The sequence below is a fragment of the Nycticebus coucang genome, chromosome 2, assembly GCF_027406575.1.
Source record: "Nycticebus coucang isolate mNycCou1 chromosome 2, mNycCou1.pri, whole genome shotgun sequence".
NCBI lineage: Eukaryota > Metazoa > Chordata > Mammalia > Primates > Lorisidae > Nycticebus > Nycticebus coucang.
The window spans coordinates 176,919,714-176,945,949 of NC_069781.1; positions in this window are offsets into that span (position 1 = coordinate 176,919,714).

A 26,236-nucleotide genomic window follows, 5' to 3' on the forward strand; every position below is an offset into this window, starting at 1 on the left:
AGATTCACTTAGGACTCATCTTAAACTCAATGGGAAAAGGCCTCCCACAGTGTCCTTCAGCTACAGCCCAATTCAGCTGCCTCTTCTAACATTAAAGATCATCCAAAGTCATATAATCCCACACTCTTCTCTTCTTCAGCTTCCGGTCCTTCCACATGCCACTGAAACAGCCCTTACTAAAGCCACCAAGGACTGACACCTTGCCAAGCCCAGTGGGCTATTAGCTGAACTTTCAGTCAGTCATCAATGGCTCAGCTTCACAAGATATACTCAACTGCTCACTTTTTCCAAAAAAACTCGAGCTTTGAAGTGTCATCTGTATATTGATGGTCCTCTCACATCTATCTCTAATTCTGCTCTTTCTTGTGCATTCCAGAGGTGTCAGCTGAAAACTTCGCTTGACTTCCTCACCTTGATCTCTACCAGGAATCTCAAACATGATGCGTCCAGAGCAGAACTTGCATACGTCCCGCAACTCCAAACCCTTCCTCTGCCAATTTCTTCCATCTGTGTGAATGCCACTATTATCCATCCTGCTGCTCAGACCCAGAATCCTAAAAGCCACTCTTAATTTCCATTTTCCTTTACTGCTCAGCGATGGTTCTGTGCTGAGACTATATCTGGAATCCTTTTTCTCAACGTCTTCCCTTTCTCATTCAGGCTTGAGCTACCATCTTCTCTCCTGGATTCCCTCCAACAAGAGCTTCTTCTCTTAATCCACTCCCTACTATTTACATAAACAAGAAGTTCTAAAAGTGCAACTCGGATTTTATTATCCAAGACGCTGCTTCCACTGCAACCAGAATAAAGCTCCAATTCTGGCACTTGTCTACAAATTTGCCTTGCTGACCTCTGACCTCCTATTCCTTTTTCTGCTCTCCTGGCCCTGAGCTCCTCAGTCCTCCCTTCCATCCTGAATCCCCAAAGTCCATTTCTTCCTAGAGACCTTCAGGCTGCCCTGTCCCTGTAGGAAATGTGATCTCCTGGACCAGTGCATCATAAATTTTAACTGTATATTAAAATTAAATGAAGAAAAGAATATAAAATGCCTAGGACTCAACCTGGACCCAAGAGATCAGAATCTCTGTGGAAGTGAACTGTGAATATGCATTTAAAGTCTCCCCCACATTAGAATCCACATGCAGCCACAGCTAAGAGTTCATTGCCCCAAGTCTACACATGGATGATTCCCCCTCATCATTTAATTCTCAGAACACTTGTCTCTCCAGAGATGATTTCTTTGGCCACCTCAGCTGCAGGGCTGCCCATCTCCTCTGCCACGGCATTCACGTGTAACTCAATGCTCTGTATTTCTTTTTAGCATGTCGTATTACCCAAGATCATTTTACTTGGTTTCTTTTCCAGGGACTAGAGTTAAAGACACTACAGTTAAAGACGCCAATGGCAGGGTTTACATGTTGTTTTATATATTTCCTAAGGCTTGTCATGTTGTCCATTTTCCAGAACTCCATTAGACAACCTCCCAAATTGCTAAGAAGCCTGGGAAACTCAGGCTAGCTCTGATCCCAGGAAAAGAGAACACACATTGGCTGAGGGCCTAGCATCTCTGCCACCCGGTCAGGAAAGGGTGTGGTTCTTCAAGCATCTAAGGAAAAGGCTCCTGATCCAGATTCTCAAGAAGAGGCAACCTTCTCAGAATCCTTCACTCTGAATAATGCTCTCTCTGAAGACTTGCCCACACGCGGTGATTCTTATTCCTAGGGCCTCAGTTCAAAGCCCCCTCCACTAAAGCCTCCTGATGGCTCCCAATGAACTGGGCCACCTGCACTGTGGTTCGTAGCCCCTTCCCAGGCTTATTTCTGAACACCTGCTGTCCCTCCTACCAGAATGCCCACTCCACGACAGCAGGGAAATTGCACCTTTTACAAGGGAAAGAGTACAAGCCCCTCTCTAAAATGTTCAATTACAGTTTTATAACCACCAAGACTATTGAAGGTATTTGTTTAAAATTTGGGGAATGCTTTTGTGGTTTTGTGGGGAAGAGACTTCACCCTTGTAAACTGACTACGTGAAAGGAAGATGCCATAAATGCAGCTGCCTCTGACATTTTCTTGCATCCAGAAGTTTACTGCAGTTTAACTTTCTTGGCCTTCAGTGAAAACACAGAATAGAGAAAGAAACTGAGAAACTGTCTCTATATCTTGATCAGTAATGCAGAGAAGGGGAAAGAGAAGAATTTAGGGAACAATTATGGATAGAAAAAGCAATAAATTGTATACAGAAATGAAGATATGATAGTTATTTTTTTAGTGACCCATTTCAAGCAGAGATAGCATCAAAATGAATATAATCCAATATTCAATTTGCATCCAGAAACCCAGGTTTTTCCTAAGACTGTCTAATTGAGTACTATATGCCAAAGTTAGTTGTTCAGCGATGTTTCATGACAGGGAAATAAAGGGGTGGCAATTTAATGTCCACTTACTCTCAAAATGAAATTAACAGGTCAAATAAATGCTACTATTTATATTTTTAAAAAAGACAGCAATGCTGGGGCCAGAATGTTCTGGCCTGTTCTCCCCAGAATGTCCTAGTCCTGGTACCTAAAAAGCACAAGATAATTTATTAATTTATTAGGAGGATAAATAAGTTCTATTTGCCTCTGGAAGAATGCCCTTGAACTCAGCACCGCAGATTTGGGAATAGCCAAAGGACATTCTCATGCTGAGTGGACAGGTGTCCGGAGACTAGCCACACCCTCAGTGCCACAGAACAGAGAAGCCAGGAGGAAGGAGTATTGTTTAGTGAGATGGACATTGGTCAGGACATTGGTCAGTTTTCTCTTCTTGGCCCTTTTAATTCCCATAATAGTTCAACAGGACTTCGTGTGGTGCGTCTCAGGCCCGGCAGGAGGCCAGGCCTCATTAACACACAAGACCCCTTTTCCTTCAAGTCTGTGAGTAACCCACATAGAACTGATTCAAAAGTAGGGAAAACAGAGATGCTGGTCCCAGGGTACAAACTTTATAAGATCAGTAAGTTCCTGGGAGCTCGTGAACAGCCTGGTGACTACAGTTAATAATACTCTATTGTGTACTGGAAATTTGATAAGAGAGCACATTTTTAAGTGGCCTCACCCTCCACACACACAGCCACTGTGAGTGGGTGGGGATAAATATGCTAATTTGCTAATTTGAGGGTGGCAATCATTATACACGTATATGTGTATTAAATCCTCACATTGTTCACCTGGAATAGACACGCTGCTTACATGTCAATTACATCTACAGGAAGCTGGAAAGAAAAAGCAGAACTAACTCTACCATGCCAGTTTTCACGGCCAGGCAAACAAAGCCTCATTGGAGCCAAGCCCTGCGGTCTGCGGCCCTGCGGCCCTGCTCGCCTGCGCCCAGCCCTGTGCTGGGGCTGCCATTGTCAATAGCCTCCTTGTGGCCAGCCGCAGCCCCCATGGAGTTACTGGGGGACTCTCTCCACTCAATGGGCTCCCTCTCTGCCATTGTCTTCTGGTATCAGTTTACAGTTTCAAGGAGATAGACTACATTCACAATCAGTCCTAATGTCCAGCGGTCCCTGAAACTTATTTGCCACACAGAGTTCATTGGCCTTTATGACAGGGACAAAGGGAGGCTTGTTGGAAGCTGGACACAAAAGGCAAACACCATGTATGGATTTCTGAATAATATAAAGGCAGGGGGTGATCACAGCTGCACAAACGGCCACACTGTGGACCAGCAACTGGGCCCTTCCCCCAACTCTTTCTAGCTTTTCCCTGAATTTGCCTGATCTGGTCCTTCAAGATTTTTCTAGTAGGAAGGAGATGACCTGAGTGAGGCAGGTAGCCTGACATAACCAGAAGACTGGCTTTGGTGGAGAGGAATCCTTTCTGGGAGAGATGGCCGGGGTATGTTTTTGGAGCATGTCCTATAATGTTCTGTGTCGGAGAATAAAATGATTCCTGTGGCTTGTTATGAGTGACTTTGTTTAATTAAAATACCATAAGGACCCACGTGTGATGCAGAAAAGACCTTTGCCATGTCTTGATCAGGGGCATAAGTACTCAGCCTTGTAGGTCAAACATGCCCCTACGTCCATGACAGTGGAAATTGTGTTTTCAAGAGCTGTATACAGGGTTTCTTAGAAATCTGAAGATGCTCATCTTCCTCTTACTTTCTCCTTTGTTGCTATGGTCAGTGAATTTTCACATTTTCAGGTTTCTGAGGGTTGCGGGTTATTAGTGAGGTGTGGATACTTAGCCGTCTCTGCTCTGATACTTGTGTGAAGGTGGGCAAGTTCACACATTCATCCATCCACTTATTCATTCGTTTGCTCGTTCAGGTGTTTCTCTAACATTTTAAGTATCTACTTATGCATTGCTTAAAAACTGAGGAATGGGCGGCATCTCTGGCTCAGTGAGTAGGGTGCTGGCACTGTATACCAAGGGTGGTAGGTTCGAACCTGGCCCTGGTCAAACTGCAACAACAACAACAACAACAAAGAAACCTCTTAAAAACTGAGGAATGCAGTAGCAACGAAGACAAAAACCTTTCCCTGTGCAGCTTACATTCTAGAAGGGGGGACAAGGATAAATGGGAAACCAAGTAACTGCATGTCACTTCCAAAGCGCTAGGTCATTTCTGTGCCTTGGTATCCTGTCTGCAAAATTTGGGTTGTAGCAGTACTTTCTCTATGTGACCATTCTGAAACATGGAATACCCTAAGCGCAGAATCCGGGAGGTGTCCAACCGAGTTGGCCATTGTTACTTTTATAAAGGCATTCCTGACATTTGTGTGGTCTTGTCTACAGAAGGCGAAAACCATCTGGGTAATTGTTGCTAACTTTCTAAGGTTAGCGGGTTGGGACGCCTTTGTAAATTTGCATTCTTTGTGCGGATTCCTGACTCTGCCATTTACCAACTGTAGAGGATTGAACCATCTTCACCTCTGATTTTCTCAGTTACATTGGGGTAAAGGAGATGGGGCCTGGAGGTGAGAAGGGTGAAAGCCCTCACACGCCGACTCGGAGTAAGAAGAGGCTTAATCGTAGGGAATCTCAACTGAGTTACTTTACAGATATTGTACCAGTCTTTTCATCATTAAAACTTAAATTATGCTGGGTGGCACTTATGGCTCAAAGGAGGAAGGCACTGGCCCCATATGCCAGAGGTGGCAGGTTCAAACCCAGCCCTGGCCAAAAAAAAAAAAAAACCTTAAATAATGCTGACCTTCTAAGAAAGTGACATATGAAAATAATCTATCTGTTCACACACAGTGGGCAATCAAAGATTTGCATTCTCTTGCCAATTAATCAGGGCAGTGTGAATGAAAGAATTAAACAATGGGGTAGTGCCCATTTCTAAATTTGAGAAAAAAATTGCAAGATCTATTTTTCTTACTTCCCTGATCATTTCCATATCTATGTTTTGGATAGATTAAAAAAAAAAAAAAGGTTTCAGCCCCATCTTGTATGTCAGGAATGAATAAGACCCATAGCTCCAACCCAGCCTACCATCATTTTTGTACAACTCGTGAGCTAATGGTTTTAACATTTTTTTAATGGTCAGAAAAAAAAAATCAAAAGAAGAATATTTTATGATGCATGAAAACCACATGAAATTCCAGTTTCAGCGCTCATAAATAAAATCACGGGGACATAGCCACACCTGTTCTTTCACAGGTTATCTGTGGCCGGTGTCATGATCCAAGCATTAAAGGGCAGAGTTGGACAGTTGGGACAGAGACGGCACAGTCCTATCTGCTTTCCTGCCCTTTAAGTCTTCCAACTCCTGGCCTAGATTCCTAATGTCATCTATGTTATTTCTTCCAGTTATTCTCTTCTTGACTAACTGAAGCTTTTCTTTTCAAAAGCTCAAATTTGTAACACTGGAGTTGTCTTTCAACTCATGTCATGCTAGGCCACCAAATCACCCAGGGGATATTAGATAAACTTAAAATCTGTTTTCTCTATTAAGTCTATTTCCTTGTACATTACCTCCTCTGCTTGAATTTTGTCCAAAGGACTCTTCCCTTAAATGTTCGTTCCATCTTGGTTTTCTGTATCCCTGCTCAGTTGGGACAGTGGGGAGATAGGACTAAAAAGTATTTGCCACAGGCCAAGTGAGACTGACCATCTGTTGAAGGATGGACATCCGGAATATAAAAACTTCCTCTTTGGCATTAAGCAAAAGGTCTGGCCTCAGTCTGAAATTAACTAGCCTTCCTGACAGGGGCCTGGGCATTCCAAGTCACCTGGGACTATTTTCTTCTCCATTTCCTTCACCCGGCTCTAGAAATCTTATTTAGCACAGCCCTCTAGGCCATGGGGGGGTCCTTTAAAGACAGTAGATTTATGGTCAGCACAGGACTCTATGAAATATTTAAAATTCCATATAAAATATGAGCAATATCTGTGTGACTGGTAACAGGTCCTTAAAGGGCTCTATACTCTATCACAACTACCCCTCAAAATAAATAAATAAAGTTGTTATAAATCACTATACTCAGGACAGAGAGGAAGAGCGCTGGTATATTTAGAGTGTCTTACCCAGCTGCAGAAGGTGAATACTCAGGGTCAAGAACAACACCCTGATCATTCTGGAATCATGAGACCCAAATTAGCTACACCAGAGGAAATCAAAGCGCTAGAAGCTTATCTCACAATATACCAGGAAGGATTCCATCTGGCACACTTGGTCTCATTTACTCTGGATAAATCCAACATAAAATTGGTGGAGTTCAATGTTAACTTGTGAGGACACCAAAGTTGTGGGCACAGAGCCTACCTGGCTGAATCAGATAAGAAGGCCATAAGAAGCCAATGGGATTTTAAGCATTTGTAACTGCTTTCTTTCCTCGGTTTAAAGACCAGAGGTAACTGAACCCAGAGGGAGTCAGCTTCCTGCCCTTGTCCAGGCAGTGGGTGGGGTGAGCCCATTACAGTCTGATGCTTTGGTCCCGGACTTACATGTGAATCCTCCAAATGCCACTTCTTCCCCATAGTGAGAGTCACCTTTCCTTTAATTAAAATCCCCTTACAAATGTAGACATTCTACTTTTACTAATAATGACTGGGAGAAGATTTTCAGCAATCAGCACTAGATAAATACCCGTGCCTCCTGGAAGGCCATCTCAGCGGCAGTGTTCTCCCTTCCTCTAATATATTATTTATATACCACCGCAGGTAGACATAGCTCTTTGTGGCAATTAACACGGGCTGCCCCATCTCTCCTCTTGTGGTAGGAGGCTGCAGACAAGCATTACCGCTTCGATCACAATTCCTATTAATTGGAGAGCTCTCCCTTCTCTATAAAATATGTACTACTCGAAAGTGCGATAAACTGTCCAAAGAATATGAACTATTACGTGGGCAGGTGCATTGTGAAGGCTCCGGATTTAGCAAGTCATTTCCCCTGTCATCATGATAGCCTGGGGGGGTTCTTAATGGGGCAGAGGACATGTTCCCAGCAGTGGGGGCTCTGGCTACAAAATCAAGTGACTTTCCCATGATAAAATGAACCACAGGCTGACAGTTGATGTCCTCTGACCTCTCGATCAAAAACCAAATCAAACTAATAGGAATAGTGCCCTCTGCTCATGCATGGGCAGGTGTAAGAATCTCACTGTAGGTTTCCTAGAACGGCTGTAACAAATACCACAAACTGGGTGACTTTAAAAAATAGCAATTCATTTTCTGAACGTTCCGTAAGCCAGAAGTTGGAAATCGAGGTGGCAGCAGGGCCAAGCCCTGGGGAGACCCTTTCTCAACTCTTTCTGGCTTCTGGTGGTAGCTGGCATCCTTGGAGTTTGGGGGTTACAGCTCCACCAGTTCAATTTCTGCCCTTGTAGTCACATGGCCATCTTCATGTCACCTTTCCTCTGTGTCTGTCAAGATGTCCCCTTTGCATAAGAACGCCAGTCATAATGAGATAGGACCCACTCTCATGCCCTCAACTTAACTTGGTTAAATGTGCTAAGAACTTGTTTCCTACTAAGGTCACATTCTGAGATTCTGGCAGTTAGGATGTCAACAGACCCACTGGAGGAGAGCACAATACAAGCCTTAACATCCAACACTGACTTACGGGCATCCACAGGTCTTAAGGCATTTTAGGTTCAACTGAGTGAGTTGAAAACATGAATGCCACAGTGGTGGTGGGAAGGATATTACCTGTGAGCATCTCCAGTGCTCAAGACAAAATGCCCCTTGGCTGCACTCCTGCCCAGCTCAGTACATAGCCGGCCGAGGGCCACAGCCCTCTCCAACTCTAGAATCAGCCTTCTTAGAGGAGGAGAAAGAAGACTGGAAGGAAATCTTTATAACATCAATGTGATGCAAATATAGATGGTGTGTGTGTGTTTTTAAATGCCTTATTTATATATTCTGGCTGTTTTTCATTCAGATTTTCTATGATAAAAACATATTGTTTCAGAATTTCAAATATTAATAACTATTCCTTTTTTCATACTATTTTTTATACCCGAGATTCATGTCTTGTTTCTAGCCTGCTACTGACTTTATTAACCGTCTATTACATGCATTCATTTCACATAATCCTGAAGTCCATCAAGGTTTATGAGTGGAAACTTTTTATTGGATATTTTTGCCAAGTCCAGTATCTTGTAGGGTGAGATAATCTGGCTTTTCTTGGCTTTAAACTCACAGCATACATGTGAAAATTTCTTTTGAATTGATGGATGCTATAAGAGAAGTCATGCACGTTTAATTCACCTGAGGACTTGTGAAAATTTTGAAGCTCTTAAGCAGACTCAAACAAGATGTCTTGAGTAGATCTGAGGGTAAAAACAAAGGTTGTGTGTATTTATTATCTAGTATCATTGAATGCATTGCCAGTAATGTGTCACTTGAAAATCTGAATATAAAGTAAACTAATACGAAACGAAATAAAACAAACAAAATAAATCCTGGGAGTCAATAGTTTACTTTCTGACAAGCAAGGAAAAGAAATGAAACCAGGCAGGTTTCTGTCCCCTAAACCAGGGTCTTGGGAGCGTGACTGGAAAGGAGAGGAGAGAGATCCTCTCTTGGTAAGACAAACAGCAGCTTCTCGGCCCTGTCACCAGCCTTCAATGCAGCCTCACCTTTAATAGGATTGAACAAACTACTCTGCACTCCCACCTCCAACCTGGAAAATTCCTGTCTCAGGGGACCTTGCCCATGGCCTGGTAACACAAAATGCCCCTTGGCAGTATCCTCAGGAGGCATGTGAGTTACCTCTGACAGTACAATTTGCATGTATCTTCAGCTGCTCTACCCACACCCCTACGTGCTTCTGGGCCCTGGAGTCTGCAATGGGCTTGCTGCAGCCCCGTGCTGCCTGGCTTAAAACAGACCTTATAAATAGAGGCCGCTCCTCAGAGGTGATGATGCCAACTGCCTGAGTTTTAAAATGACAGGTTGCATTTAAATGTAAATTTGCCATCAAAGAGCAAGTCTTCACTAGTGGAAGTTTACCTCCCATAATCTGCAAGTTCTGTCTACAGCGCTGCTTGGGGTGAGGCCAGGATCCCCACCCATCTGAATACAGACTCTGCTTAATACGCTGTTGCTCTGGAGTGGACCAGCAGGGCAAGGAACCCGAGGGGTGGGGGTACCCACCAGCTGAGGGAAACATTTACCCTACGAACACTGACCTTATTCAAACCAGTGTTATTTTTCTGAGTGGGAAAAAGGAGAAGGATGCACACAGGTGGGCATCCTAAATGCAGACAGGCAAAATCAGATTGACTCCAGCACACACCTCCCTATGCGTGCACAAGCACACCTAATACACCCAACTTTATGTTCGTCTGCACATGTGTGCATATCCAGACACACCCACATGCTTACACTCTTGTAAGGTAAGGAGTAGTGTTTGTGCACTCTTAACTGGAGCCGCTCGGGCTCTGTGCTGGCTCTCCTAAACTGTGTTATCTTGGGTGAGTTACTCCCCCCTGTTAAATGAGAAACAATCAGACCTGCCTTGTGTGTTTGTTCTGAGGTTGAACAAGAAAAAAGAATGCAAGTGCTTAGGACTCCAGAGCACACAGGTAAGCATCTAAGTTACCACCACTGCCACCACCATCATCATCCACATACTTCCAACTGTGGACACCAGTTGAGGGAGCAACTTCTCCAAGCTATTTATCCCTGGGCCACATCTTGCCAAAAAACCTGATCCTTATAGAGACAGGAACCAATCGGGAGTGAAAATTACCTCCCACTGGTTGACAAGCTGCCCAGGCAGGTGGATGGCTGTAGAATCAGACCCAAGCTTCTGCACAGATCTCCGGTTTAAACACACAATGGCAACAACGCAACCACAACTACAAATTGAAAAAGAACTCAGCTGGGCGGCGCCTGTGGCTCAGTGAGTAGGGCGCCAGCCCCATATGCCGAGGGTGATGGGTTCAAGCCCAGCCCCGGCCAAACTGCAACCAAAAAATAGCCGGGCGTTGTGGCGGGCGCCTGTAGTCCCAGCTGCTTGGGAGGCTGAGGCGAGAGAATCGCGTAAGCCCAAGAGTTAGAGGTTGCTGTGAGCCGTGTGACGCCACAGCACTCTACCCTCGGGCGGTACAGTGAGACTCTGTCTCTACAAAAAGAAAAAGAACTCAGCTTATATCTGTGAGTGAGATTATTGATTCCAACACTTCTTTTCAACCACGTGGGTGTCAGGAGAAGGCCCTTTCTTACCGAGACATTGTGAGACCTTTTGTGCTGAACAGTAAACACGCAGAATTGAAAAGACCTGGTTTCTTCCCTTGAGCGGGGGGAACTCCTAGTGAGGGAAGCAAATTGGCTACAGTAGCAGGAAACTCTAATAACCCAGGGAGTGATTAGAACCCAAGCAATGAGGGTTGGAGCCAGTGAGGGCTGGAGGGTGAGAAAGTGCCTGGGGAGGGCTTTAGAGCAGGGGTGAGCGTCTAGCTGGGATTGAGAGACAGTCCTGGGAGGAGCGAGGTGGGGCAAGTGTCCTGGCACAGAGAGTAACATGTGCAGACTCTGGGATGAGGTGCTCGGGTGTGGCCAAGTTCAGGGCTTGCATGGAGTGTGGCTCAACATGAAACTGGGAAGGCAGATGATAGAAATGCCCATCCTTTCATGGCCCGAGCCTGGGTTAATCGCACGCTACCTGCAGGATGCCACTCCCAAGAGACAGTGACCTTAGGAACTGTCCATGCTGTCTTCAGAGCTCACCTCTTCCAAGCAGCTGCACATTTATGCCCATGTGCCTTGACCTAGCCGTGCATGGAACATGTGAATTATAGTCCCAGTGCCCCATCCAGAGATGCCACCCCCTGGATGAAAGAATCTGGTCACTTTCAAGTGGTCAATTGCTATGGGACATAGGGAAGGTATTTAATTTGCTTATCATTATTATTATTATTAAGAACATTCAAAAGTACATCTTAAGACAGAGCTGTTGAGCACCTTCATGGGCTCAGGAGTAATTGAGCCCTTCTTTCCTGAATGCCAACTGTTGGCATTACCACCACGACGGACAGAGCCTGCTTCCAGGGCAGCTGGGTGGGAGCACAGGAGCCTGCTTCCCACCCACCAGGGAGCAGGGGGACAGGCCTTCTTCTACAATCGTGGCCTTCACAATTGTGAATTCAAATAACCCAGTTATGTAACCCAGCGTTTGTGACGGGCCATTGTCCCGGCCAGCCCTCTCAGCTTTTGTTCCTTCCTCCACGCACCAGCCCCTGATGTTCACCGCATGGGGACCCAGCGGCATTCTGCACTCTCTTCCCCACCCCCCAGCTGAAATGGACCTTTGCACTCAACAGTTATTTCCAAATATTCCAGTTTCCTCCTCCGCAGCATGCCAGGATGTTTTCTAACTCGATAGGGTTATAGGATAGCAGTATGGGGAAATAAAGGTAGAAATCATTTTTGCATGACGCAGGTCTGCAAAACAACAGACAGGTGGAAGAGGAAAGCAGCCAAGTGGCCCTGACAGACTCCAGCCATCGTCTGCGTGGGGATGGAACCCTCCTTCATTCCCTATATGGCAAATTTTGTGTCAGGTTGTACCCAGCTCTAACTAAAAGATGCAGCTGCTGTTGGGTGCCAAGGTGTTTCAGTATCTCTGTTTTGTTTTTTTTTTTTTTTTCTTTTTATAGTGACAAAACTATTTTCTTTTAGCATACATTTTTCTCTAGAGAAGCATGATAGAATGGGGAGGGGCCACGGGCCATAAAGATATTGCCCCAATTTAAAGGCCCTTTAAAAAAAATTTAAAGGAGTAATAATCAAGATGAGCCCACTTGTAGGTTTCTACCTTTGGCTCCCTGGCAAGGCTTGGAATGAACGGCTGTTGTGAGCTGAAGTCTGACTTTGTCTACCTGGGGCTGCTGACTGAATGGTTTTGACAGCACAGACAGTCTTGTTATTCAGGGGACCCTTTCTGAGCATTTCCCTCCTGAAGTCAGCAGCTTGGATGGCCCAATTGGCGGGGATTCTAACATCTGCCGGAACATGCCAGAACGTTCCAGACCAACCCACACAGCTTTCTCTGGTTCCAAGGGGAGTGTGCAGTTGTGTTGCCCAACTGTTTCCTTTAGGATGTGGCCCGGCATTGCAGGGTCTAGCATGGGAACCAGCCATATGGTTCCCAGACCTGGGATTGCCTGCGATCTGACCTAGTACAAAATGTGACCTAAGTTTCAAAACCTGAGAGGGCTGTTAATGCAGGTGATGCCTTATCGCCTTCTTGCTGGAGTATATCCATTCATGAACCCACCCAGGTAAAGATCACGTGCAGAGATAACACTGAGTGATCACTGTGTGCTGGGCAGTGAATCAAATGCTTTATGAGTATCATATCATTTAATCCTCTCAACAACCCTATTATTATCCTGATTTTATAGAGGAAGACACCAAGACCCAGAAAGATTGATTAAACAAACAAACAAAAACTCATAAGGAAGGAAACTGAGCTTGGAATTTGGGAAACTTGGTGCCAGAATCTGTGATCAAAAGCAGAAATCTACACCTTTATTCTTTCTTTCAGGAAACATACTTGGATCTCTTTTCACATTTACTTTTTTGAAAGAAAGTAAAACAATGTCCCTTGAGCCCACAATAAAGAGGCAGCGCAAAGAGCCACTATCTCGTAGGAGCACAGTAAGTCCTTTTTCAGTGTCCCTGTCCTGGGAACTGGGACTTTAAGCAAAAGGACTTACAGCAGGTCCCAGAATAGTATCACTTTGTTCAACTTTTTTTATAAGTTTAATGAGAAAAAAAAATATTGGTTTTGTTTTATATATTTCTGTTTCAAGGCACAGTTTCTAAGAGCCTATTATAGATGTTAAGAGAGGACTTCACACGCAGTGAGTTCTCGATAGATACTGTGTCCACTTCCTATGGCTGTGTAACTAACCATCACAAACTTGGAGGTTATAGAGGACACTCACGTGTTATCTCATGGTCTCCATGGAGCAGGAGTCTGGGTGGGCTTGGCCAGATTCTCTGCTTAGACTTTTTGTTTGTTTGTTTTTTTAAACAAGGCCAAAGGCAAGCCATTGGCTGAGCTAGGCTCTTACTTTGATTCACACGGACCATCAGCAGCATCCAGCCCCTCGTGGCTGCAGGACTGAAGCGTCTGTTTCCTTCCTGGCAGTTCAGCCAGGGACACTCTCAGCTTCTAGAGGCCCCCCCTTTTGTCCTTGTCATACGGTATTTCCCACTTTAAAAGCCAGCAATGGCCTGTCTAGTTGTCCTTGTGCTTGAAATCTGAATCCCCTCTGTCACCAGCCTTGAAAACTGATTGAGTCAAGCCTACCTGCATAGTCCCTTGGTTAAGGTCACCTGACTTGGGACTCTAGTTATATCTGCAAAATCCCAGCAGGCAGGACATAGATTAAGGTTTTATTAAATAACCAGAGGATGCGGATCTTGGGTGGGAGGTGGGCATCACTGGGACCCTGCCTACCACAGAGACAGAACTGGGTGGTGGAGGGTGGGCATCTCAGCTGGGGGATGGGAGGGATGGAAGTGGCCTGCCCATGGATGCCAGTCTCCAAGGCCCTGCACCACCCTGCCCAGGCCTCCACCACATGACTTGGCACCAATAGCCGGATTGCCTGTCTGTCTACTGGGCCTCATTTCCCTGTGAAATAGGGGTAAATGTATTCAAAACCTCATAGGGATCTTGAGAGAATTAAGTTGAGATAATGCTTAAAAAAGGTTTTGCCTAGTACGCGGCATGTTAGAGATGTTCCCTACTCATTCGCTATCATCACTGCTATTATCTGTGATTAATTTGGTAATTAGAAGCAACATCATTCATACTAATAAAATGTAAAAAAAAACAAAGGGATGGTTTTAAAAGGTGATGCCTCCTTTTAAAAAATATAACAAAACGTTCCTTTTTGAGAACAATTTAAAAAGTGCCTGGGTGGGCAATTTTCTATCACAACTGCCCAGACTCTTACCCCAACTTTACCTAGTTTGACTCTTCATCTTTGCAACCACCTTGTGAAACAGATACTAAGATGAATCTTTCCTACAGTTGAGGAGGTGAGGCTTGGTGAGATCTCACTGCTGGGAGGAAGCAGAGATACGGAGACACCCCGGCCTCCTGGGCCAGCTTCAGGTATTTTCCTTACCTTTTCTCCCTGGCTCTAGTGTATCAAACTTCTAGGCAGGGCAGCAGGAAGTTGACAGAGATAATCTCCGGGGTGAGGCCTGAGATGTCACTTTTCTAGCAGGCTGCTCAGCGGCTCACTGTAGATCGCAATTCTGGGGAACCATGAACTCCACATGCGCAGAGGCTATGGCTACAGCATATATTATTTCTGCAGCCCCAATTTTCATTTCTATCAAATGGGTATAATATTATAATATCTCACCCATTGTTTAAATCAGCATTTTTAAAACAAGTGGTAGAAAATGAGGTTCCTTCTACTTACTCTGTTTCCTAATTTCTCCCTTCCCCCTCTCTTACACACACACACACACACACACACACACACACACACCCTACAGCCTCTAGGTATTATCTGAGCTGTTGTTTCTTTCTCTTGTATAACCTCCAGGGATCTCTTTAAGTTCTTACAAAACCTTTGTGGCTCTTTCCTCCCTGACATTCTTAGCAATGGAAGTTCACTTTTTAAAGTTGATTACAACCTGATTCAGCATCAGCCTGTAAAGGAAAGGGAGGGAATCAAAGCTTTAAGTGTGAAGTGGAATTCACTTATTAGGGAAACTTATGGCCACCTTGCCCTTCTTCAGCCTCTGGTCCTGAGGCTGAGCTGTCTCCGAGTCTCTTTTTTCTCTCCCTTTGATTCTCATTCTTATTTTCTCTTTTTGATCCTTGATTTACCATTTTTAGGTTTTATTTCTGATAATCAATGACTACATCTCAGATTATTTTATTCCCGCATAGACCAAAAGAGCTTTTTTAAAATACATAAGAGGTGTATGTATTTTCAGGACACATGTGATAATTGGATATGCTCATATAATGTATGAAGATCAAATCAGGATAATTGGAATACCCATCACCTTAAATATATATTTTTTTTAATGTTAGGGACATTCAAATTATACTCTTGTATCTATTTTGAAATGTACAACAGAGTAATGTTAACTATAGCCACCCTCCTGATCTCTCAAACACGAGGTCTTATTCCCTCTACCTAATTGTATATTTTTACCCTTTAATCAGCCTTAGTGTCCCACTCCCACTCCTTCTGACCAATCTATAATCTACATTTTAGCACCCACATATGAGTAAGAACATGCAATATTTATCTTTCAATCTTTCCTTATTTCACTTAACATAAAGTCCTCCAGTTTCATCCACATTGCTGCAATGACAAGATTTCATTCTTTGCTATGGTAGAATAATATCCCATTGGGTACATACACTGTATCCTCCTTATCCATTCTTGCCGGAGACGGAGAGGCTGATTTCATACTTTGGCTAGTGTCAATAGCACTGTAATATACATGGAAGTGCAGATATCTCTTTGATTTATTGATTTCCTTTCTGTGGATCTACACTCAGTAGTACAATTGCTGGATCACCTGGTGGTTCCTTTTTTTTTTTTTTTTTTTTTTTTTTGAGGACCTCTGTAGTATTCCCCACAGTGGCTCTTCTAAGTTATAGTCCCATCACAGTCTTCCTTTCTCCCCACTCCTCTCCAGCATCTATTATCCCCTGTCTTTTTGATAAACACCATTTTAATTGGGGCAAAATGATATCTCATTATGGTTTTAATTTGCATTTCTCTGATTTAGCATACACTTGTTGGCCCTTTGTCTGTCTTGTTTTGAGAAATACCTGCTCATATCTTTTGCCCATTTTTAAATTAATTATTATTTTTTGTTGTTATTAAATTGTTCAAGCTGTTTATGTCTTCCGGTTATTAACCGTAGACCAGGATATTTAAAAAGTTTTCTGTGGGCCACTGGTCTCTGAGTCATGTTCAGTTAGAAACTGATAGAGACAGATAACAACAGTGACCAGGAAAGGCCCAATAATGGAATCAAAATGTCCTGCTAACGTGGGGCATGAAATGAAGTTCATTCTGTTTAGCGATCCAATAATGACTTTGACCTTGCATTATACCCTTTCTGTACTTTACTGTTTTGTGATAAACCTCTCCCTCGCTGATCCGGGAGTAGATCCATTTGGGAAAACCCATTTGCACTGTTTTCTAGCCCCGCCCCCTCCCCACCACCAGAGTGGAATCTGAGATGGGATTTATTCAGTCTGGAGGACATCACAGCTTTTCCTAGATACTGATCTGAATAATCCATGACACAATTGTCCTCCTTTTACTACTGACACCCAGAGAGGTCCACGAAATGCCACCACACCTGGGCTGGAGCAGGTAGTTTCTGACTGTTGTTCCAGTTTTCCCACCCTGGTGACTCTTTAGCTCACTGGAGAAGTTAGAATTCAGACCTGTTCCCCCAGAACTAGGGCGCCATGACCACCAGCAATGAGGGAAGCACATGTGCCACACGGAGTACACAAAGCTCACCACAGTGATGCCCAGGAACATTCACCTTCAACCCTGAGTCCTAAGGAATCCCCTGTCTTCCCTTCTCTTCAACGTGCTTAAAGCCTACCTGCTAAAGAAAGTTTTATACTCAGTACCTTCTAAACCTCAACAGTCAAATACAGTTATCCCATGATGGCTCACTACTAAAGCTCTGGGGGATTTTGTATTCCAATCCGTCACTTTGCCATGTTATTAGTAGAACACCGAGTCAATGCATTTTACAAGAAAGGCCCTAGTTCAGTAATCTAGGATTTTGCTAACAAGGCTTTTTTTTTTTTTTTATGGGAGTCTCACTCTGTTGCCCTGCGCTAGAGTACTGTAGCATCATCATAGCTCACAGCAACCTCAACTAGGCTCAAGCAATCCTCCTGCCTCAGTCTCCCAAGTATCCCATACTACAGGTGCCCACCAGGACGCCTGGCTAGCTTTTCTTTTTTTTTTTTTTTTTTTTTTAAGTAGAAGTGAGGTCTCACTCTTGCTCAGGCTGGTCTTAAACTCCTGAGCTCAAGTGATCCACCCACCTTGGCCTCCAAGAGCACTAGGATTACATGTGCGAGCCACTGCACCTGGCCCTCTTTTCATTTTTAGCACATCTGTTCACCATTCATTCAAAAACAGTAACAGGATGAGCCAAGGAAGGATCTGGAAGAACAAGAGTTGCAGTTGAAGGCTCTGAGTTTCTTCTGGGAGGTGGAGAGTCATCTGAGGTCACAGTGACCTTGATGAATTTCAAGATGCGAAACGGAGGCCATCGTTACTGGTGGCCTCTCCTGGCTGTGTAATTCTCCCCTTCTACCCGCTGCTGCTCTTCTCAACTGCCACATCTATCTAAGACTTCTTCTGTGACCTCAGCCTTCACCTACACATCCCAAGTAAGGAACGATCAACATGTGCCCTTGGGTTTCCAAATCCAACACAAATTCTTCAGGAACAGAGTAAGACTTTTATTTGTATGTTCATTCAGAAAAACGACTGAATGGTCATTTTTTCCCCTCATGTCCAGATTGTCTCTAAAAGCTTTTTTTTTTTTTTTAATTTTTGGGATTTTTTTTTCATTATTGGCTGTCACTCCTTCAATTTTCTGAAGAACAAGAAACAAGAAGAAATGCTACATCCCAAACAAAAGTCTAAAGTTTCCACCAACACACATCATCAGATGTAAAGTTTTTATAGCTATCTCCTTTAAAAAAATATATTGAAGTTTTGCCCATCTGGAGTGAAGAGAAAGATGAAGATAGCTGAAAACATGGACTGATCCATTAGGTGAGATGACCAGGAAAGCATAGAAAATATTGAAATAATTGTGGTTTATACAGGAGTAGAGCAGAATGCCCGTGGGGATAAAGAATGCAGTATGGCAGCCAAAGTGATTCAAGAGCCCCCCAAGCGATTTAAGTACACTTCTATTCACCGATACCTGGTGCACTCCATGAGAAATCAGGGCTATTGGCTTTGAGTACATCCCTCTCTTGCCCCCTAAGAAGATCTGGAACACTGAGGCTGATAAAATCTCAGAAGAGAAGCCTCCTCTCTCTGTCCCTCCAAATCTAACCGGTGCATCTGGGATAATCTCCCCACCCACAACCCCCTCCCACTGCCTCTGGTCAAGAAAAGCTTGATCCTAGGGCTTTGTTTTAGGCTTGACAAGGTGTCCCCAACTCCAGCAACCAGCAGATTTCGTTGTTGGCTCATCCTCCCTGCCTGAAGCTGACCCTTTCTCATTCCTAACTAGTGCTTATTTAGATGTACTTGAGGCAGGAATCAGACCCGTGCCTTATAATCAGAGCTGGCCCATTTTGGGGGACTGACTCAGTTATCCCCTGGCTCTGCAAGTTGATTCAATGCCACAGGGAAGACATATCACTCTGGCTTTCATTTTGGAATTTAATCTTCTCTGATTTCCTTCTTTTTCCACTTTAAGCTCTTTCCCAAGTCCCTGTAGGGCTCTGAGGTAAAGAGACCTCTGTTTGAACCTAACATCTACCAGCACTAGGCTGGGAAACCCTGGGCAGGTTTCCTGTGTTCCAGGTACACAGGTCCTCAGGTGTGTAAAAAACACAGCAGCCTCAGGCAGGTGCTGTAACAAACAAATGAATTGCTATTCTGGTGTCTACATGGAAAAGTGCAAAATTCATTCCCTGAACGTGGACAGTGCATTGCTTCGCTGATTGTGCTTGTTCTTGTTTCTCTTTGAGCTGTTTTTGGAAAGAGTATGAAATAGCCTAAGTTTGACGAGTTTCGCTTATCCATGAAATAAGCCTGTTTTTGGCAAACATCAAACTTGTTCAAACTGGAGTGTTTACATTCAAGGTGCACTCCAGAACAGATCTGTGCAAGTGACATTTCTTTTTTTCTTTTTCTTTTTTTTTTTTAACCTAGAATCCTTTACTTCCCTTGACAAATATTTAATCCATGCCCATAAAGTGTCATTTCTAGAGGACACGTGAAAACCTTCCTTTCCCCCGATTCCCAGGCACCCTTCTTTGTACCCTCATAGACGTGTGTTTCTAGAGTTCGAGAATGTGTCTTCATGAGGTTTGTTTCACATGTGCGTGAGGTTGGGGACAGCAGTGGAAAGATAGACAATAAGAGAATTATCCCAGGAAAGGGATAATTTTGGAAGGCTGAATACTATAAAAATAATTGGGCAGTGTCAGAAAGAGGAGAGGGGCTGGGTACAAGGGTGGATTAAACTCTCTTTCTGAGGAAGAGATATTTTGAAATAAAGACATGTTCTCAACTAAGATCTAAATAGTGACATGTGGGGAATATAATCTCAGACAGGAAGAATAACAAGAGTAAGACCCATACGCGACAGCTTATTTCCAAGGAGGCTGCCACTGATGTCCCTCCCTGTACGTCCACTCCTTCCCCTCACTAAGGATAATTTTTTTTTCCTTTGTTCTTGAATCTGGGCTGGCTTTGGCAGGTCACAGGACTATTAGTACAGCCCAGAAGTGGTGTTTCTGGCATTGCTCAGGTTAGGTCCTAAAAGCTCTCACAGCTTCTGCCTGGGCCTCTTAGATGTTTTGTTTTTTTTTTTTTTTTTGTAGAGACAGAGTCTCACTTTATGGCCCTCGGTAGAGTGCCATGGCATCACACAGCTCACAGCAACCTCCAACTCCTGGGCTTAAGCGATTCTCTTGCCTCAGCCTCCCGAGTAGCTGGGACTACAGGCGCCCACCACAATGCCCAGCTATTTTTTGGTTGCAGTTCAGCCAGGGCCGGGTTTGAACCCACCACCCTCAGTATATGAGGCCGGAGCCTTACTGACTGAGCCACAGGCGCAGCCCTGCATGGGCCTCTTAGAACACACTGGTGAGCTGCACCCCCTTGGATGCCAGCCACAATGCTGTGAGCGGCCCCACCTCCAGGGAGAGGCCACAGGGACAGGCCCAGTGGAGCTGCCACCGCCAGCCAGGGATCCACCACCAGTTCTGTGCCAGGGTCACCCTGGTTGTCCAGCCCAGCCCCACCTTCACGTCTTTGCAGTCCCAGGTGACACTTGCCTGAAGCTCCAAACACTCCCTAGCTGAGCCTGATCAGCCACAGGACTGGGGAAAACCACTGCTGATGGAAGCAGCCAGGTTTGGGGTGACTTCGCTGCATGGCAGGAGGTAACAGAACATGCTACAATTCTTCTCTGTCTGCCTCCTGAACAGTTGTCCTTGTTAGCTCCTTCTCAATCTCCAACTTAAGCTTCACTCACCAAGGGCATCTTCTTGATAACCCCCATCCCCCCGATTCCCAGGCACCCTGCTTTATTCTCTGATAAGAACTTGTGCTTTTCATTCATGACATCTAGATGAATTTGTGTCTATTTTATGATAATGTGGGGTCATCTTACCCACTGGAGTATATGCTTTTTTTTTGAGATGGAGTCTCACTTGGTCAACCCCTGTAGAGTGCTATCCTGTCACAGCTCACAGCAACCTCAAACTCTTGGGTTCCGGTGATTCTCTTGCCTCAGCCTCCCATTAGCTGGGACTATGGGCACCTGCCACAACGCCTGGTCATTTTTTTTTTTTTTTTTTTAAGAGATGAGATCTTGCTGTGGTTCAGGCTGGTCTGGAACCTGTGAGCTCAGGCAATCCACCCACCTCGGCTTCCCAGAATGCTAGGATTACAGGCATGAGCCACCTTGCCTGGCCTCGAGTCCACGCTGTAATAATAAAGTCCTATGTACTTTGCTTGCTGTGACAGCCACAGTACTGATCACAGGCCTTGGACAAAGTAGGTACTCAGTAAGTGTTGAGGACAAAGGAATAAAGGAATGAATACATTTGCATCCGAGTGGAGATCTGATTTTCCAAGAGAGCAGAGATATTGATAACACTGACTACAGCATCTATCAAAGAAGGCTTAGAAGTCAAAATGTTGGGTGTCCAGAAGAATTGGTAAAATATGGTGCTGTGAAGTTTCAGAGGATGAGGAGTTCCTAACCCCATTAGACATACTCCTAATGAGACCTCAGCTGTATCCTTCTGGTTCTCAAGCTACTTTCAGGGAACTCTGAAGCTTGAGGCTGCTTTAAACATTTCCTGGCTTTCTGCACCACAGCCTTTAACAGTGCATGCGCAAACATGCCTCCAGGGACTCAAAAAGGACCCAGTGCACTCCACCTGGTTTACCTCCCTTTTGCTCTAGAACGCCTGCCTGTTTTCCTGCTGCCTTTATATGTTAAAAACACTTTTTTATGTCTTGCTCTGGTATTATGAGATTATCATTTATCAGGTACTCCGCCAACTGCTTTAGATGCATTATCTCATCTAATCCTCTCAGAAGCTTATGCGGCAGAGCATCTCCCAAATGCAGATGAGTACATTAAGGCACAAATTGGTTAAGAATTTTGCCCAAAGCCACAGAGCTAAGAAGTAGCAGAACCAGTTTTAAAAATAAACCCCAAAGAATCAGGAGCACAAACAGAAAAGACCTGAGTGCCTCTGAACTGTAGGTTCTTACCCGTTTTGTCTCTGGGCCTCACCCAAGAGAACATGCTCTCCTCTTGGCTTTGCCAATGGAGTCCTTGAAACCTGCCTCTGAACTATATAATCTGGCTCTGAGACGGACACACACAGGACATGGATCATGGTGATTGCCCACTAAGTGTTAAGGCTGTGAAACCTCTGTCACTGGCAGACTGGACTCCCCTCCCATATCAAGTCCACCCAAGCCCAGAATTGGCACCATTTGCACCAAGGAGGAATTCAGCCAGCCCCCAATTGCACAGCCTTGGAGGTGTTCTCAGGACTCCGGAGACAAGTAGTCTTCACTGATTACTATGTCAAGCCGGCAGCTGGGGAAGGCGCTTCCACCTTGGGAGAATCCCCCCCATACCAAAGCAAAACATCAGGTGCAATAGGGTTTTGTTCTGGGTGGGCCAGTTTTGAAACTCAAAACTGATCAACATGTCTGGGAATTTGAAAGACTGACTCAGAAATCCCCAAGCCCTTGGCTGCGCCATTAAGTTAAAGCCGTGGATCCCACAAGTGAGCTCGCCGTAATCTTTGTGCTTCCCTGCCTCTCCCCCCTCCTCCCTGCCCTGTGCCTGGCTGCCTCGTCAAGTGTGAATCATGAAACCACATAAACTCAACAAGGCCCTGCTCCTGCTGGCTTCTGGGAACATAAACAATCAGAACGTAAACATGACTTACTAAAGGCTTAAGCAAAGTGCTTAAAGGAAATCTATCTCTCTATATATATTTTTAACGTAAACAGTCTTCTGTTTACTGATGTGTGGTGTATAGACCTTCTGCCTAAGTCTGGGATCTGGAATCAGTTTGTCATGGAAGCAAAGGGTATAACCCGTGATCAGGACATTGCCAAGGAAAGGCAAGGCAGACACCTCACTTTCAGATGTTTCTTTCTTCTTCTGCATTGTTGAAAACCAGTAGTTTTTATTTTTTTAATACTTTTGTTAGGTGATTAGGCATAAAAGTGAGACATAAGCTTTTTTTGTTTTCCCCCATAGATCTGAAAGAGCCTTGTGGAGGGCAGAAAGGTGTGGGGGATGTGTGTGTGTGTGTGTGTTTGTGTGTGTGTGTGTCTGAGAGAGAGAGCGAGACAAATAAAGAGGGTTATGTGTCACAGAAGATGAAACTCAGACATTGCCCAAACCCTGGAAAAATCCACCCCCATCCTTCTCTCTCCCTTTGTCTCAGAGCTAAATATTGATCCTGGGTGGTGATCTCCACAGATAGAAGGTGTCATGCAACTCAAATTCCTTATTGTTGCTAACCGCAAATATCTGGGGTTTGTGTTATCTAGGTTATAATGAGAACCTGCCAGGGAAAAATTCAGACATACAAATCTTTGTGTAAACTACCTTAAGAGTCTTAAGCTGACAAAAGCCAGAGCAAAGTCTGACAAAAATTTTGTCCTCAGAGTACCCCATCCTTGAGCCTCTGGGTCTTCGTATATTGAAACAGGATTCCAGCAAGGCTTGGGTTTTCCACATACGCCATGCCACGTTCAGGCCAGAAAAGTCTTGGTTTGTTCTGTGCCCTCCCCAGCCTGAGGCAGACGCTTTTACAATGCCCCTAACTGTCTGTGAAGAGTAGAGGTGATGGGGTCCATGTTTTTAAGGCTTCTGGTCAACAACCGAGGAGCCCGCCCCTTTGTAGTCTGAGTATACACCTCCTTTCTCATCACTGTGGGCCTCTGCTATTCTAACCGCCCAGAATGTATTCCTCTTCTCTGCTAAAAGCCTTGAGTAGAATCGTCTAGTTGAAAATCAATTGCACTAAATCTTTTCCAATGTCTTGTGCTAAAGACACTGGCTATGAATTCTTGGTGACTGCCCTTCCCAAATCATGGAGGCCCAGCTCTACCTGGTAATCTGTGAGCTACCCATTGTCCTACTACACACCCTCTATCTTTGCATAAGTTCTTCAGAGTCCATTTCTTTTGCTTACATTCAAAGAAACTCTAACTAAATCCTCCTCCTCTTCCAAACTTTGTGCTAGCAGAGGGGAATTCCATGGTGAACAAAACCTCTTTTGATACTTTGACTAAGGTCCAGCTCTTCATTTTCTTAACAAGCATCTTATTTGAGTTTCTTCTACACGTGTGTTGTGGAATCCAGCAGTAAACAAGTCAATATCACCTCTTTCCTTACAGATCTACTTGTCTATTGGGGGAAAAAAAGGTTTTGTACAAGTGATGTTAAATAAGGTGAGAGTGCTATAAGAGGGTGCTGTGGTTTGAGTATCTCCCCCCGTCCCCACCATGTGTTAAAAACTGAATCCCCAATGTGGCAGTATTAAGGTGTGGCCTTGGAGAGGTGATTGACTCAGGAGGGCTCTGCCCTCATGAATGGACTCATCCATTTATGAGTTAGTGGAATCAAGTGTTAATAAATTAATGTGTTATCGTGGGAGTGGTTTTATAAGTAGAAGAGAGATCCGAGCAAGCATGTTAACACACTCAGCCCCCCGCCCTCACCACTGTGGGATGATCTGTGCCACCTCGGAACTTTCCAGAGAGTCCCCGTTGGCAAGAATGATCTCATCAGATGCAGCCCCTCCCCCTGAGACTTAACATCCATTGCTATAAGAAATAAATTCATTTTCTATATAACTACCTAGTTTCTAATATTAAGTGATTAGCCACAGAAAACTAAGACAGAAAGAAAGCTCAGTGTATAGTCAGAGGCACATCTAATCAAGACTTATCTCACGACCTGGCAAGACTCTGCCCACAGTGGGCTTTAATGGGTAAGGGAAATAAATGAATAGCCATCTATTTCAATGAGCTCAGTAGAAGTGATGAGAGGATGGCAATTCCTGTAGTGACACAATAAAATGCTACACTAATGTCTACCGCCCTTCCCTTCCACCTTGGAAGGCCAACCTGTGGTGGAATGGCTCAGACACATTGTGTGGTGAAGTTGCTGTGGCTGGCTGATTGCATGGATGGAAGTCCACCAGAGTTCTCATCTGTGCAGCTCACAGGCACACATCTTCAACATACCAGGTGAATGGGCCCACCTGACATACCATCCCTATCCAGTTCTCCTATGGGTTGGCATGCCCTAACTATGGAAGAGAGATTAAATGATTAACAAAAAGAAACTACTAAGTTATGGAAGGCCCCCAGTGCATGCCAGTCCGATACTGGTTTTCTTCACATTATTTACTTTAATTCTTATAATAACCCATAGGAGTCAGGTGTTTGTGCTACCATACTTTTGCCCCATTATTTTTAGCAGATAAAGCAGACCTTGAGAGTTTAGGAAACTTTCCAAGGTCACTACATGATAACATCTGTTTGGCTCCAAGCCCCTTGCTCATTCTGGTACATCTGTTAATCAGAAAACATATAAGTCCAAGGCAAATGATCCTGAGAGGAGAAATCAGCCAGCCAGCTCGATGTGAGGCCTAAAGCAGCCTCCCAGGTGAAGTTCCAAATATCAAAGCAAAGCATGGTTTAGTTTCCAGAAGCCCTTGCTCCCTGGAAGGAAGTAAGAAAGGGAGGAAGAAGGGGAGAGGGTAGAGGAGGTAGAGGTGTGTGGTTGGGGTAGGGGGAGGAAGCAGGCAGAGATGGGAGGGCGAGAGAGAGAGAGAGCGAGCGAGCGAGCTAGAGAAGCAGAAAGTATCCCAGCCCATCTGGTCAGTAGCAGGTCTGTGACCCCAGGGCAGCCATGTACCCTGTGCTGGCCAACCTTTCACATGAGATTGTCCCTGCTGAGGTTACATTCTTTCCCGCTATGGCCTCAAGGAACCCAAGAAATGCACTCATTGCCTTTTTGGTTATTTTATAAACACTGCTTGGAAACCACGAGTCATTATCACTCTTCTGTCCAGCCAGTCAGACTTTCCATGCCCTTGTGTTGTGTGTGTGATGCCCTCAATCTTCCCAAAGTCAGCAGCATCATTTCCCTAAACCAAGAGGATTGTTTACTTTGGCCAGAATCAGGGCAGAGTTTAAGCCTCAGCCTGTGCTCTCCCAGTACTCAACAGGCTTTAGGACTAAATCCAAACATTCGTCCCACCACCAGTTCTTTCATTCACACATTTATCCACTCACACATTTATCCACTCACACCACTTCCCAAGCCTTTTCCAGGCGTCTAGACATCCATTTACCCATTCACCCATCTATGCATCCATTCCCCCATTCATTCATTTACCAGTGCAGGAATCCACTTATACTCCCTTGGAATCATTCATCCACTCATCAACTCCTTCATTTATCCACTTGCTGACCCAATAGCCAGACCAGCAATTTATCCTTTCACTCA